This window comes from Castor canadensis, chromosome 6 (genome assembly GCF_047511655.1).
Source record: "Castor canadensis chromosome 6, mCasCan1.hap1v2, whole genome shotgun sequence".
Classification (NCBI taxonomy): domain Eukaryota; kingdom Metazoa; phylum Chordata; class Mammalia; order Rodentia; family Castoridae; genus Castor; species Castor canadensis.
The window spans coordinates 1,775,163-1,788,561 of record NC_133391.1 but is presented as its reverse complement, the minus strand read 5'-3'; the positions used below and the strand labels follow the sequence as shown (position 1 = coordinate 1,788,561).

The following is a 13,399-nucleotide window of genomic DNA, read 5'->3' as shown; positions in this document are numbered from 1 at the left end:
CTAAAGGTCACCCTAAGTGATGAAGATTTCTGCACTTGAACCTGGCGTGGCTGGCAATCTAGATTCCAGGTTGCCAAGTGGCTCCGTCAATGCTTTTCTTCCGGACAAAAATCATTAAGCAAAAAAGCAGCACCAATAAGTGAAATAAAAATTTCTACAAGTAATGGAAGAATTAAATTAACCAGAAATGCAGCAGTTTGTTTTCAGAGTGGAACATGAGGGGCATTTGTGAGCACTTGCGGGGAGGGAAAACAATTCAGACAGCATTAGATGAGCATTAATTTAAAAGTTATTAGCTGGCAGTTAAGCTCTCTGATCCTAATTTTGAATTAAGACCTTTAAACTAGTGTTACATTCAAATCATTATTTGTTACCACACAGAAGTCATCTTCATATGACACAGAACACAGCTAACTTTAAACACTCCCAGCGTCCCTCAATCTCAGAGAACCCAGTTCCTTACTGCGGTAGTAATATTCCACGACACAGGTGAAGAACACCTAAGTTAATTTTTCCTTGCTGCCCACGCAAAACAGGCAGGCGCGCTAATCTATTGTACAGACACCACCAAAAAGGCATACTAAATGCACGATTAAAAAAACCCAGCAACTTCAGTGCAGGAGGATGTTAACTGGCAGAGGCGTTACAGGCTTAAGAGGGGGGAAATGCAGATTTAGGGGGGGAAAGCAATTGCACCTCAGTTTTCAGGTCAGGTGAGATCAAAACTCCTCTGTTTTAGAGACCACTGTATTCTAAGCAGCAACAGAGGGAGAAAAGCAAAGCCAGAGACAGATCTGCGGGCACTCAAAGTTTTGCTCCACCAGCCTTGCAGCACCCACTTGGGGCGGGGCAGCAGGACTTGGGGAAAGGGGGGGGGAGGGGAAGGGTGTCCCTGGGGAGGACAGATGGAAAGGGCAGCTCGCAGTGACTGACACTTGGCATTTGAAGGCCACTGTCACTCATGATCGCCGAGGAAGAAGCCTCTGTGATGCACAGACTCAAACACAAACCAGCCTGAGCGTAATGAGTGCGATCTGAAGACGCGGCTCGCCATTCTTTAGGGGAGCGGCCCGGGTGGGTCTCAACTTTAAAGATTTTGCACATGGCTTAAAACCACCAAAATAAACAGGCCAAGGCAGCGCCCAGGGTGCGCGTATGTCTGCTGTCTGTCGCTGGCTCAGTTTCCCTCTCCTGCGACTGCTGTGCGGGTCAGACAGACAGACAGACAGACACAGCGCATTAACCCTTCAGCTGCCTGCAGACCTGGGATACGCAGGCCCCACTCCGGGACCCCCTCGCTCGCGCTTGCAAAGTTGGCAAGGCTGCGCCAGGGAGACGGCGCCCAGCACCCCGCGATCCCGCACCCCCGGACCCCGAGTCCATATTGTGTCAGCGACCCGCGACACCGAGTCTCCCCGCCCCGCAACCACGTAACCCCCACCCACGTCCCCCGGCTCGCGTACCCCGCCCAGGGCCCCCCACAATCGGCACCCCAAGGCCCCGAACTCAACTCGCACCAGGGACCCCCGACACCGCGCCCCCATCCGCACCCCACGACTCCGCACCCCCAAACCCATACTACCCAACCTGCACCCACCTTGCACCAGCGCCTCCCGACTCGCGCCCCCAAATCCCGCACCCCGAACCCCTACTACCCAACCTGCGCCTCCCAACCCCGCGCCCCCAGACCCCGTACTAATCAACCTGCGCCCCCAATCCCGCACCCCTGACCGCGCGCCCACGTTGCACCAGCGCCTCCCAACCCCGCGCCCCCAGGTCCTGCGCCCCCAAATCCCACACGCCCAAGCCCCTACTACCCAGCCTGCGCCTCCTAATTCCGCAGCCCCAATCCCGCACTACCCAACCTGCGCCCCCAATCCACCCCCCGCGCCCCCGGACCCCGCGCCTACCTTGCGCCAGCGCCCGGAACAAGTGCAGCTGCAGCGCCAGCAGCGCCCACCGTCCGCGGCCGCCCGGGCTCAACTTTGCCGCCCGCCGCCCCGCGCGCGCCGCGCCCCGGCCGGGGGTCTCGGGGGTCTCGGGGGTCTCGGGGGTCTCGAGGTGCGGGTCGGCGCCGGCCGGGGTCCCCCGCCGCCGCTCAGGAGCCGCCGAGGGCCGGGCGCCCCGGGCCATGCCGAGGAGCCGCCGCCCCCGGGCGCCGCCGCGGGACGGACGGACGGACGGACGGGCAGGGGGCGCGGCGGGCCGGCCGGCCGCCCCTCGGCGGGAACGCGCAGCGACGCGGGGCTGAGGGGCGGCGTCCGGGTCCCCGCGAGGGGCGGGAGGACCGGGTGGGGGGAGGGAGGCGAGCCGATGCCGAGGAGAAGTTGTCAACGGGGAGAAACGCCCGGCACGCCGCCCTCACCGCCCCGCGGCCGGAGCGCAGGGCCCGCAGCGCTCGCTGAGGGGTCGGCAGGCGCTGAGGAGCCGCTGCCGCCGCCACCGCCCGCGCCCGGCGCTGAGGAGAAAGTGCGCCCGCCCGCGCGCCGGCTCTCGCCTCGGCCGCCGCGCCCCATTCACAGCCCGGCCGCACGCGCCGCCCGCGCCCGCCGCCCGCCGCTGATTGGCTGAGGGCGCTTGAGACCCGCCCCCTCGGAGCTCGCTTGTGTTCAAACTCCCGGCGCCCGCCCGCCTGCAATTTCGCGGCGGGTTCTGGCGTTGGGTTCTGGCCGCTTCCCGCGCCGCCTGCGCCCCCTAGGGACCTGCGGCTGGGACTGCAGCCGCGGGCGCCGTCTCTGCACGCGCTCAGCCGGCGGGCTCGCGGGCAGGGCGGTGCCTCCTCCCCGGCCCCCTCCCAACACCCAGACCCGGCTGGGAAGCGCCGGGTGTCCCGGGCCGCGCAGATCCGGGGGCTGCTGGGGTGCGGAGCGCACGGCACGGCCCCTCCACGCGCGCTCCCGGAGCCGCCCTGCCCGGGCCCCGGCTCCGGCTCGTGCTCGGTAGTTAGGAGCCAAGTTGCTGTCATTGCAAACCGAGCCTCGCTCAGTCAGGTTTGCAGTTCCTAGCAACGAGAGGCACCAGGGCGCGCGGCCTGCAGGCAGAGCTGGACACGGCTTTTGGAGAGGTGTCCAAGGTCACGGTGGGTCAGGAGGACCTCGGCCGCGGGGTGGCTGGGTCTGCGGGGGAGGAGGGGTGCGGATGGGCGCGGACGCTCCGCCGCATATGGTAAGCATTAGCTGACTTTATGGGGTGAACTCAGCTCTGCAGCTGAGAGGCCAGGACTTGGGGCTGGGGAGGAGGAAGGAAGGAACAGCTTGATGCTGCTGAAATTTGGCCGGGAGGGGGGCGATGGCGTGAGGTCATGTAAGTGGAGAAGGCCATGGGACCGGGAGTGCCCAGCTGGAGCTGTCCCACCCCACCCCCCAATCCCTGGAAGCATCTGATGCAGACTTGTTTGCGTTGTGTTTATCGTCCCGCACAAGAAAGACCCCGGGCGGTGATTGGGGGGTGGGGTAACAAGGGGACATTCCTGTTTGCAAAGCCCCTATGGTGACCTGGCTCGGTATTAGTCTCTGTACCCGGCCCTTAAGTCTGAACAGTGAAGAAGAAGTGGGGAAACTGAGGCCCAAGGACAGGGCCAAGTAGAGGTGATGGATTAGGAAGTACCTACGACCTCTGTCCCCCAGTCTTGCCTTTTGTCCCCTCCCACACCCACTAGGAGGGATCAGAGAGTAATAACGAAGCCCTAAGTTTCCACAGGTGGAAGGAGGAAGGGGCTATTTTTGTTTTTCTGTGCCAGCCATGTGGGCTTCTTTAAGGTTATATGAAAGTCTGGGGAGGGGCAGGGAGTGAGCACTTACTATGGGCCAGCCCTGTGCAGTAGTGCCATGTCACCCACCAAGCCACTGTCACTGACACAGACTGGGAAACAGGCGAGGTGAAGTGACCTGCCCAAGGTCAAGAAACTCTAGCCTTGCTCTCTCCACCTTTAAGCATCAATGCTTTGCTAAGAGTTGGGGGGGGGCGGGGTGCCAGTGTTGCAGATTTGAACTTGAGAGTTCTTAGCTGTGCTCTTTCAAGTTGTGAAATTTGGGCAAATTGCTGGCTTTAATGTTCCTGGAAAAAGGCAGGAATAATTCCCATCTCACAGGAAATGGCAAATGTTGCAAGAAAGTGAGCTAATTCACACTCAGTAAATTCTGGCCTCCCTTCCCCCTAACCCACATGGCCACCCTTGCTCTGTCCACCCCTCGAGTTTGGTCTGCACATCACCTGTCCCTGTCAGATGGCACCTATGCTCTTTCAGAAGAGACACGAATAAGAACCAGGCAGCTTCTTTTGCTATGATTTATTTTGCAGCTAGCACAAAGCTTCCTAGAAACTTACTTAAGGCTGTATATGGTAGGTGATGAGAGATCCAAGGCGACCCTGCTGCTAGAGGTTTGGAGACCCCTCTGGGAAACTATTTCAGTATCATCCTGGGGAAATAAAGCTGTGTTATGGGCTCCATCCTGCAGTCGAAGAAATGAAGCCAGAAATATTTAATATATGCAAACCAACCATGTTGAAGACACGGAGTCTGTTAAGTCCCCAGAGTCCTGTTAAGTCACCCGCCACCCCCACCCGGGCTGCCAGGCCATCTTGCTCCTAATGGGACCCATTAGTTACTCTCTCGAGGACTGTGCTTAGGTGACAGCTATTCTTCCTGGGAAAAAAATAATGAAATGGAGAGACCCCTTTATAATACTAGCCAGGCATATTTGAGCAGAAAATTCCTGCCCCAAAGACCACTTTTTCACCTTAATTTTATCCAGCCCAACCAGGCCTTGAGCGATGAGCGTTTTATGCTTGCCTGTAAAACTCTGAAGCCATATATTCTAAGGGAAGTTTCCCCATGAAAGCTGACTCATTTTTCTTTGAAAAGATGAGCTGTGACTGTTGACTATACTTTCCAAAATAAGAAGTTAGGATTTCCTCTGCTTAATTAAAGAGAAAGGCAGGAGAGTTTCCAAACAAGTGATAATTTAGGTGGGTTTAGGACGATCCCTGAGACCACCGATGTATCCCCACTTGTTAAATCGAAAGTCTGGTTATTCCAGGTGTGCTCTCAGCCCCATCCTGGAGTAACTGGATTAGCATCTGCACTTTATCAACCCCCCCTCCACAATTCCTATGTAAGTCACATTTTGAGGGTCACCAACTAGTCACATCACCTCTCTTAGGAATTTGGCTCTCTTCTGTTCTTTCTCTCTGCCTCTTTTGTTTTACTTGTCCTTTTCTCCTGCCTTTTGTGTTATTCTTCTGTTTTTTGAATTCAGGACTTTGCACTTGCTGGGCAGGTGCTCTACCACTTGACCCACAGCCACAGACTTTTTTGCTTTAGTTTAGTTTTTCGGATAGGGTCTCATGCTTTTGCCTACACCTGGCCTCAAACCAAGACCCTCATATATATATATGTATATATATATACATATATTCCTATACCTCAAGAGGTACGGTGCTTGCCTAGCAGGTGTGAGACCCTGAGTTCAATCTCTAGTGCCCCCCGGGGCAGTCCTGCCTCTTGTGAGCTGGGATTACAGTGTGTACCACTATGTCCAGTTTATTGTTTGAAACAGGTTTTAATTTCCCTCCCCAGGCTGGCCTTGAACTGCCAACCTCCTATCTCAGCCTCCTGCTTGTTTTTACCTCTTTTATGGATCATGAGATAAACTTTTTCTAAGCAACAGAATTTTATTTTTAAGAGGAAAATATTAAACTTCCTAAAACACCAGTAAACTGTACACAAATTTAAAACCAAAAATATTCTTATGGATCTGTAGGGAAAAAAACTGGAGAAAAACTATTGATATTTATATCAATAGCTTTTCTTCAACAAGAAATATTATCTAAGATGAGCAAAACACATGAACAGGCAAGAGTCAGAGAAATACAAAAGAAAAATAAACACTTTAAGAAGTACACAAAGAAATTGATCGAAAATATGACCAAGGAGGAGGGCTTACCAAAATGCCCAAGGACTGAAATGGCAAATACGTCCACATGATAAATTTCACTGGCGATGAAAAGAATAGAGTGAAAGGTGTTGATACAGAAATATGCACTACAGACAGTTAAAGGTTTTCTTCTAATGACAAAGAACAAGTGTATATAGATTAATCCCAGTTTATTTTTTTCTGAAAGAATGAATACCAAACTCATAATAGGGAACGTGGAATTATATGATTTCCTGTACTTTTGAATAAAGTGACCAGGCTTGTTTTTCAAAGGCAGATGGTATAAGCCTAATAAATCATGTTTTACCTGTAATTCATGAGAAGAGTCCCTTGTGGCTTCTCCACGGTTCTTCAGAAGAAAATAATCCCAGCGCTATTTGAAGGCAAACTGTGTCCACGTGGAACTGTTGTGCTCCTCAGTGGGCAAAGCCAGACACCCAGCCTGCATCCCGGGGCTCCTCACACCTGGCCGTATCCTCTCCTGACAGGACACCTCCCCTGGGGATGCTTGTGGCTCACTGTTAATCCCAGCCTGAGCCTCAGCTTTGTTCCGTTGCCTGGCAACCCACTAACGAGCAGAGCGGCTGCAGGTGCTGCCTTTGAGCCCTCATGGGGCGTGGGCCTTGGTTACCTTAGAGCCAACCTACCTAAAATCTCCTACAAGGGACGCTATGATAAAAGAGAGACCCTGGAAAGATACCAAGCTTCCAGAAGTGTGTTCCACTCCTTTAAGAGTGTCCTCCCCTTCATATACAGTAAGGCAGAGGCTCTTAAGCTGGGGGCCCTGGCCAAACACCCTCCAGCAATTACACACTCAGGCCGGATCATGGATCACGGGGTAGAAAGTAATTCTTTCCATTCTTCCTTTCCAGCAGGTACTTATCAAACACCTGATCTGTGCCAGGCAAGAGAGAATCAATTACAGGAATTGTATGATAAACAAAAATCACTTCGGGACACAATCTAAGAAGGGATCTCCAGCTTGGAGGATCTAGGGTGAGTGTTCCAAGGGAAAAAGTGTCTAAACTGAGACCTGTAGGATAGATAAGACTAATCCCAACTATTCAGGAGGTGGTGATCAGGAGGATCACAGTTCAAAGCCACACTGGGCAAATCATTCAGGAGACCCTGTCTGGAAAAAATCCATTACAGAAAAAAAGGGCTGGTGACGTGAGCACCTGCCTAGCAAGCATGAAGCCTCAGTTCAAACCCCAAAACTGCCAAAAAAAAAAAAAACAAAACTCAAGACTAAATAAACAATCACGAGGACAAAGGGCACTCAGATGGAAGGAACGCCACCCGGAGAAGCCCTGAGTTTGAATCACAGCGTGAGAAAGTGGAGAACCAGAAGACTTAAACAGGAGAACTATATAACTAGAAACAGTCTTAGGAAAAATCATTCCAGCCATGGATTGGGGCTGGACAAGATTGGTAGGAGACCTCCTGGGAGAACGTTTAATTAAGAACTGACAGGACCATGGCTGCTGGAATGAGAGACAAGTGACAATTTAAGGAGCTACTTAGAAGATAGGACCCAGTGCTATAGAACGCCCTTCTAGCTTATAAGCCAACTGTTTCATTTCTGAAAGGAAGGAGCCCAGTTAAAGGGACAGGGCCAGGCTTGATTTGGAACCCATTAAGCCTTGTGTATCTGTGGGACATCTGAACACAGATAGGGTCTTAGACACTGGGGACATTTGAGCACACAGCTGAGAAAGAACCTGAGGGAGATGGTATCCACAACAGTGTTGATAGAAAATGGCTTCTAGATCTAGTGACAAGGACGACCTCACTGATGCTAGGACAGTAGTTTTGGTGGGAGCCTGGGCCAGTCCCAGCTGGTAGAAGAATGAGCAGAGGAGGAGGTGACACTGTGGAGAGGCAGAAGGGCAGAAGATACCAAAAGAGTTTGTTTTCTATAGAATGGGAGCCAGGAGGAAGGACTGAGGATTTGTAGCCTCTGAGAATGTCCTGTGAGGTACAGGTCCAGCCCTAAGCAGGGGACAGAGCACAGGTGCATCAGAAAGTTATCACAGGAAATTAATGTCTCTCTCTCTCTCTCTCTCTCTTCCCACTTTGCATTTGGGGTTGGGGTAGAGCAGGGCAAACAAGTTTTGAGCTATTTACTCTGCATAAAGGAGAGACCTGAGTCCCAAATTCAGCAGATGGCTTTCTCCCTCATCCCCACGTAAGCCCGTGTCAGAGTAAGCATGGTTTTCCATTCTACTGAAACTCAAGGTCATTTTTCTCCTGCCATGCTGGAGATGGAACCCAAGGCCTCACACATGCTCTACCTCTTTGCCCAGCCCCAAACTCCAAGCAATGTAAATCCCTGACCCAGGGCCACCCATGACAGGCAGAACTGGGGCTTAAACCTGTGACTACTGATGCTGTCCCCTGATTTTAGGGAGGCAGGACAAACATGGCTGACAGCAGTATGAAAACTTAGTAGAATGAATCCTAAAGAGCACATTGTTTAAAAAAAGAAGTTTTAAGTTAAAATAAATAAAGTTGTCATGCATCCCTTTGGGAACAAAACACAGAAGTGACTTTGCCAGGCTTAGTAACTCACACCTGTAATCCCAGCTACTCTGGAGGCAAAGATGGGAGGATTGTGGTTGGGAGCCAGCCCTTGCTGGCCAATAAAGTTGGGCACGGTGGACACCTGTCAGTCCAGGCTGTGATAAATGTTGAGAAAAATAAAGCCAAAAGAGCTTGGGGACACGGTTCAAGTGGCAGAGCACCTGCCTAGCAAAGTGTGAAGCCTTGAGTTCAAAACCCTGTACCACCAATAAAAGAAAAGCGAGTTTTAATCCAGCTCCACCATTAACCAGCTAAGTAATTTTGTAATTATTTGTTATTATTCAGTCCCTCTGTAAGCTTCAGTTTTGTCATCCAAAAGTGTGATGTAGCTAGGTGTGGTGACAAACACCTGTAATCCCAGACTACTCAGGAGGCAGAAACAGGAGGATGCAAAGTTAGAGGCCAGTTAGTGAGACCCTGTCTTAAAAACAAAAATACACACAGAAGGGCAGGGGTGTGGTCAACTGGTGGACTCAGCCTGCTGGAGGACCTGAGTTCAATCCCAGTATGACAGAGAGAGGGAGAGAGAGAGAAAGAGAGAGAGAGAGAAAATAAGAAGAAGAAGGGGGAGGGGGAGGGGGAGAAAAAGGATTATAAACAAAAGCCTTCCAGGTACACCAGTCCTTCCACCAGTTATAGGCTGAATGCCATCCTTTCAAAATTCAGGGCTGACAGTGGCTCCAGGAGTAAGAGCTCCTGCCTTCCAAGCGTGAGTTCAAATCCCAGTGCTGCCACACACACAAATATCATATATTGAAGCCTCACCCTCAACACCTCAAAATATGACTGCATTTGGAGACTGGGCTTTTTGAAGAGGTGGTTAATTAACAATAATCACTGGGATGGAGCCTAACATATGACACCTGTCTTTATGAGAAGAAAGCAGAGCACAGATCTGCAGAAGGAAGTGCGATGTCATAGGGAGAAGATGGTGTCCAGAAGCCAAGGAGAAACCAGCACCCTCCCACCTTGACCTGGACTTCTAGCCTCCAAGACAGTTGGAGAACAGTTCTCTATTGTTGATGCCCCTCAGGGGGTATTTTGTTATGGCAGCCCAGGCAAACTGATAGGATGAGTGACCAGGTAACTTAAGCCATATGGCCCAATCCTAAGAGCTGTTGAGTGTTCATGGTAGAGCAGCCATTCTCGCTTAAGGTGTGTTTTCTTACACACCTCTGTTCCTGGCCGTTTCAGCTTCAAAAGGGACATTTATTACATGTGGGGTTTTTTTCAATCATGGCAGTTTACCTCAAATTTGCTTTCTAGCTGCTCCTGGCTTTTTCCTCACTTACGGGGCTTAGGGTCCTTGAAGAGAAATTTAGGGTTTGTGGATAGTTTTTACCTTTCACTTTTCTGTGTTATACATTCAATTAGGACATTGATGCTTTCCATCATTCTGAAAAGTTACTAGCGGAGAGAGGAGCGTGGCTGAGAATCACACAGGAACTGCAGGAAAGAATTTGTGATATGTAGATATGCACATATGGACCTCACATGGATGGTATCTATTACACAACACATATATGAAAGGACTTAGGAAAATTTATATTCTTTGGCCCAAAATTATATTTCTGTCAATATATTTTTTTAATGACTGAAAATGCAAAGATTCATGTGTACAGTAAGGATTATCCCTGTGCTGTTGTAAAAGAAAAAAAATGCAGACAACCAAAAGGTCCAAGAGGATGAATTGCTGTACATTCTGGTTTGTGAAATAATTATGCTCATATTTTCAAAATATATCTAATGCCATGAAAAATGGCCAAGATGGTATTAAGTGAGAAATTGTTTGTGCCATTTCCCCTTACAAAATTTTGAATACGTGAGTATATATTGGTTGGATGGATGGGAGGATGGATGGGTGGATGGGTGGATAGATGGATGGGTGGATGGATGGGTGGGTGGATGAGAGGATGGATGGGTGGAAGGATGGATGGATGGGCGGGTGGATGGATGGACAGGCGGGTGGATGGGTGGATGGGCGGGTAGATGGATGGATGGGCGGGTAGATGGATGGATGGTGGATGGATGGATGGATGGATGGTGGATGGTGGATGGATGGATGGGCGGGTGGATGGATGGATGGGTGGATGAGAGGATGGGTAGATGAGAGGATGGATGGGTGGAAGGATGGATGGATGGGTGGGTGGATGAGTGGGTGGATAGATGGGTAGATGGATGGATGGTGGATGGATGGATGGGTGGGTGGATGGATGGATGGGTGGATGGATGGGTGGATGAGAGGATGGATGGGTGGGTGGGTGGGTGGGTGGATGGATGGGCGGGTGGATGGAATGGATGGGTGGAAGGATGGATGGGTGGGTGGGTGGATGAGTGGGTGGATAGATGGGTAGATGGGTGGGTGGGTGGGTGGATGGATGGATGGATGGATGGGCGGGTGGATGGATGGATGGATGGATGGGCGGGTGGATGGATGGATGGGTGGATGGATGGGTGGATGAGAGGATGGATGGGTGGGTGGGTGGGTGGGTGGATGGATGGGCGGGTGGATGGAATGGATGGGTGGAAGGATGGATGGGTGGAAGGATGGATGAGTGGGTGGATAGATGGGTAGATGGATGGGTGGGTGGGTGGGTGGATGGATGGATGGATGGATGGGCGGGTGGATGGGTGGATGGGTGGATGGATGGGCGGGTGGATGGATGGATGGGTGGGTGGATGAGTGGGTGGGTAGATGGATGGGTGGGTGGGTGGGTGGGTGGATGGATGGATGGATGGGCGGGTGGATGGATGGATGGGTGGAAGGATGGATGGATGGGTGGGTGGATGAGTGGGTGGGTAGATGGATGGGTGGGTGGGTGGATGGATGGGTGGGTGGGTGGGTGGATGGATGGATGGATGAGAAGAGATACAGCAATTAGTTGTCATAACTGAATATAATTATAGATGGAGATTTTTTCCTTAAAAATTTCCTTAACTTCTAATAATCCTAAACACATACATTTCACTTTATAATAAAGAACATGTAAGCCGTATGTGACTCATTGTGTTAGTGTGGGGGTGGCATTGGCACCTGACTCCCCAGATGTGACTGAGCAGAGTCTTTCTAACTCATGAGGTGCAGAGTGGTGTTTGTAATTTTTGTTAGCAATGTCTCTTCCTGCTCTCTCCTTCCTCTGCCTTCTCTCCTCAGTGATTGCTACAATGGAGGCAGCCTCTGGCCCAGTTGGGTTCATTCTGGAGCTGGCAGTGGCACCCATGACCATTTGGTGGGCAGAGAAAGAATCTCAAAATGTTAGATGTGGAAGGGCCTCAGAAACCACCCAGTCCAATGTAGTTATTCATCCTGAGGTCGCTGGAAGAGCTAGGGATGTGCTAGTGAATGCCCTGGTTGCCGTAATGAGCCATGATTCTCTCTCAGCTATGAAGTGGCCTGAATCACTTTTGAAACTATTTGTGGTTTTCAAGCCTATACCACTTCCAAAAATTGGCTGTCCGTGGTGCGAGGCCCTGGCCGGGAGGACGAGTGGAAAAGTACCCCATGTGAGAGCAGAGAACTGGGGGTTTGCAGTCTGAGGCTAGCCTGGGCAAAAAGTTCAAGAGACCCCATCTCACCCAATAAAAGCTGACCACGTGGCTCACACCTATCATCCCAGCCATGGAGGGAAGCAAAAATAGAGGTATTGTGGTGCAGGCTGGTCAGACATAAAAATGAACAGTAAATTTGAACGATAACTAAAGCAAAAAGGGCTGGCAGAGCGGCTCAAATGTACAGCACCTGCCTAGCAAGCGTGAGGCCGAGCTCAAAGCCCAGCACTGCCACAAAAGGGGAGGCAGCAGTGAGATGGTCATCACAGTGCAGGACAAGATGGTGTTCAGAAACACAGTTAGCTGGCATAGCAGTGCACACCTGTAATCCCAGCACTGGGGTGACTGAGGCAGGAGGATCACCAGTTTAAAGCCAGCCTGGGCTACACAGAGAGGCCCTGTTCCCAATAAACCAGGACTGGGGGTGCAGTTCTGTGATGGAGTGCTTTGCCTAGCATGAGCTAGGCCTTGTATTCCATCCCCAGCCCTGGGGGAAAAAAAGGATGGAGTGACAAAAGGGGACAGGGAGTGCCAAGGGTAAGGAGAGAGACAGCAGAGCATGTGGCATTTCATAAATCAGTAGAATAATGAACTGTGTCCTTCTGTGGCCGGCGCCCTTTCTGGTAAGCTTGGACATCGCACTCTTGTCTGGGCTCCTTGGTCCTGTCTTTGGGTCACAGCTCAGCCTCCAAGTTTTTGGGGTTTTTTGTTTTTTGGTTTTTTTTTCCCTTGCATGCACTGCAGGGTTTGCCCCAGCTATGGCTCATTTGTCACTTCTCAGCCCCAAAGACCTCCGACGGATGCCTGTCTCCATCCGCCTGGCCTCCCACCACCCACGAAGGTCCAAGGTCACGAGCTGCATGGCTGACTTTTCTTCCAGATCATCTGCACAAACAGAGACCGTTTCCAGAGCCCCTGGCTGGTCCCCAGAGCTAGCGCGGCTCCTGCCGGAGCTGCCTCCATCTCCTCCTCCCCGACTTGATCAGCCTGAGATGCCGCCCCACCCGCTAGGCCAGCTGAAGGTTCAAAGGCAAAATCTGAGGTGGAGCCTTGCCGAGGGCTCCTTGAACATCTGACGCGTGATCTCCACGTGTTCGCCCTTCGCTGCGGCGCCCCTGACGCCATCCAAATAATGAGGCTGTTCCTCAGAACCCTCTACTCCCATCGTTATTCCGAGTCACCACCTTGCCCAGAGCAGAAGTGACATTCACTCAGCTGTTCCGGGGTCCTTCCTGGATGACCTCTCTGAGAGGCTCGTCTTTACTAATGCCCTGTACCTTACCCACAGGTAAGCTGTAAAGGCTCAGCTTGAAAAGGGCCAAAGAGACCTA

General features: G+C 51.7%; 1 protein-coding gene across 1 annotated transcript in view; it reads right to left on the bottom strand.

Moving 5' to 3' along the window:
• Sdk1 (sidekick cell adhesion molecule 1) overlaps positions 1-2,010 on the bottom strand; it is a 744,195-nt gene extending 742,185 nt beyond the window's left edge. The window contains exon 1 of the mRNA XM_074075462.1: positions 1,911-2,010. The gene's annotated coding sequence lies outside the window, so the exon portion shown is untranslated. The remainder of the gene's footprint in view (positions 1-1,910) is intronic.
• Between the last annotated feature and the right edge of the window lie 11,389 nt (positions 2,011-13,399).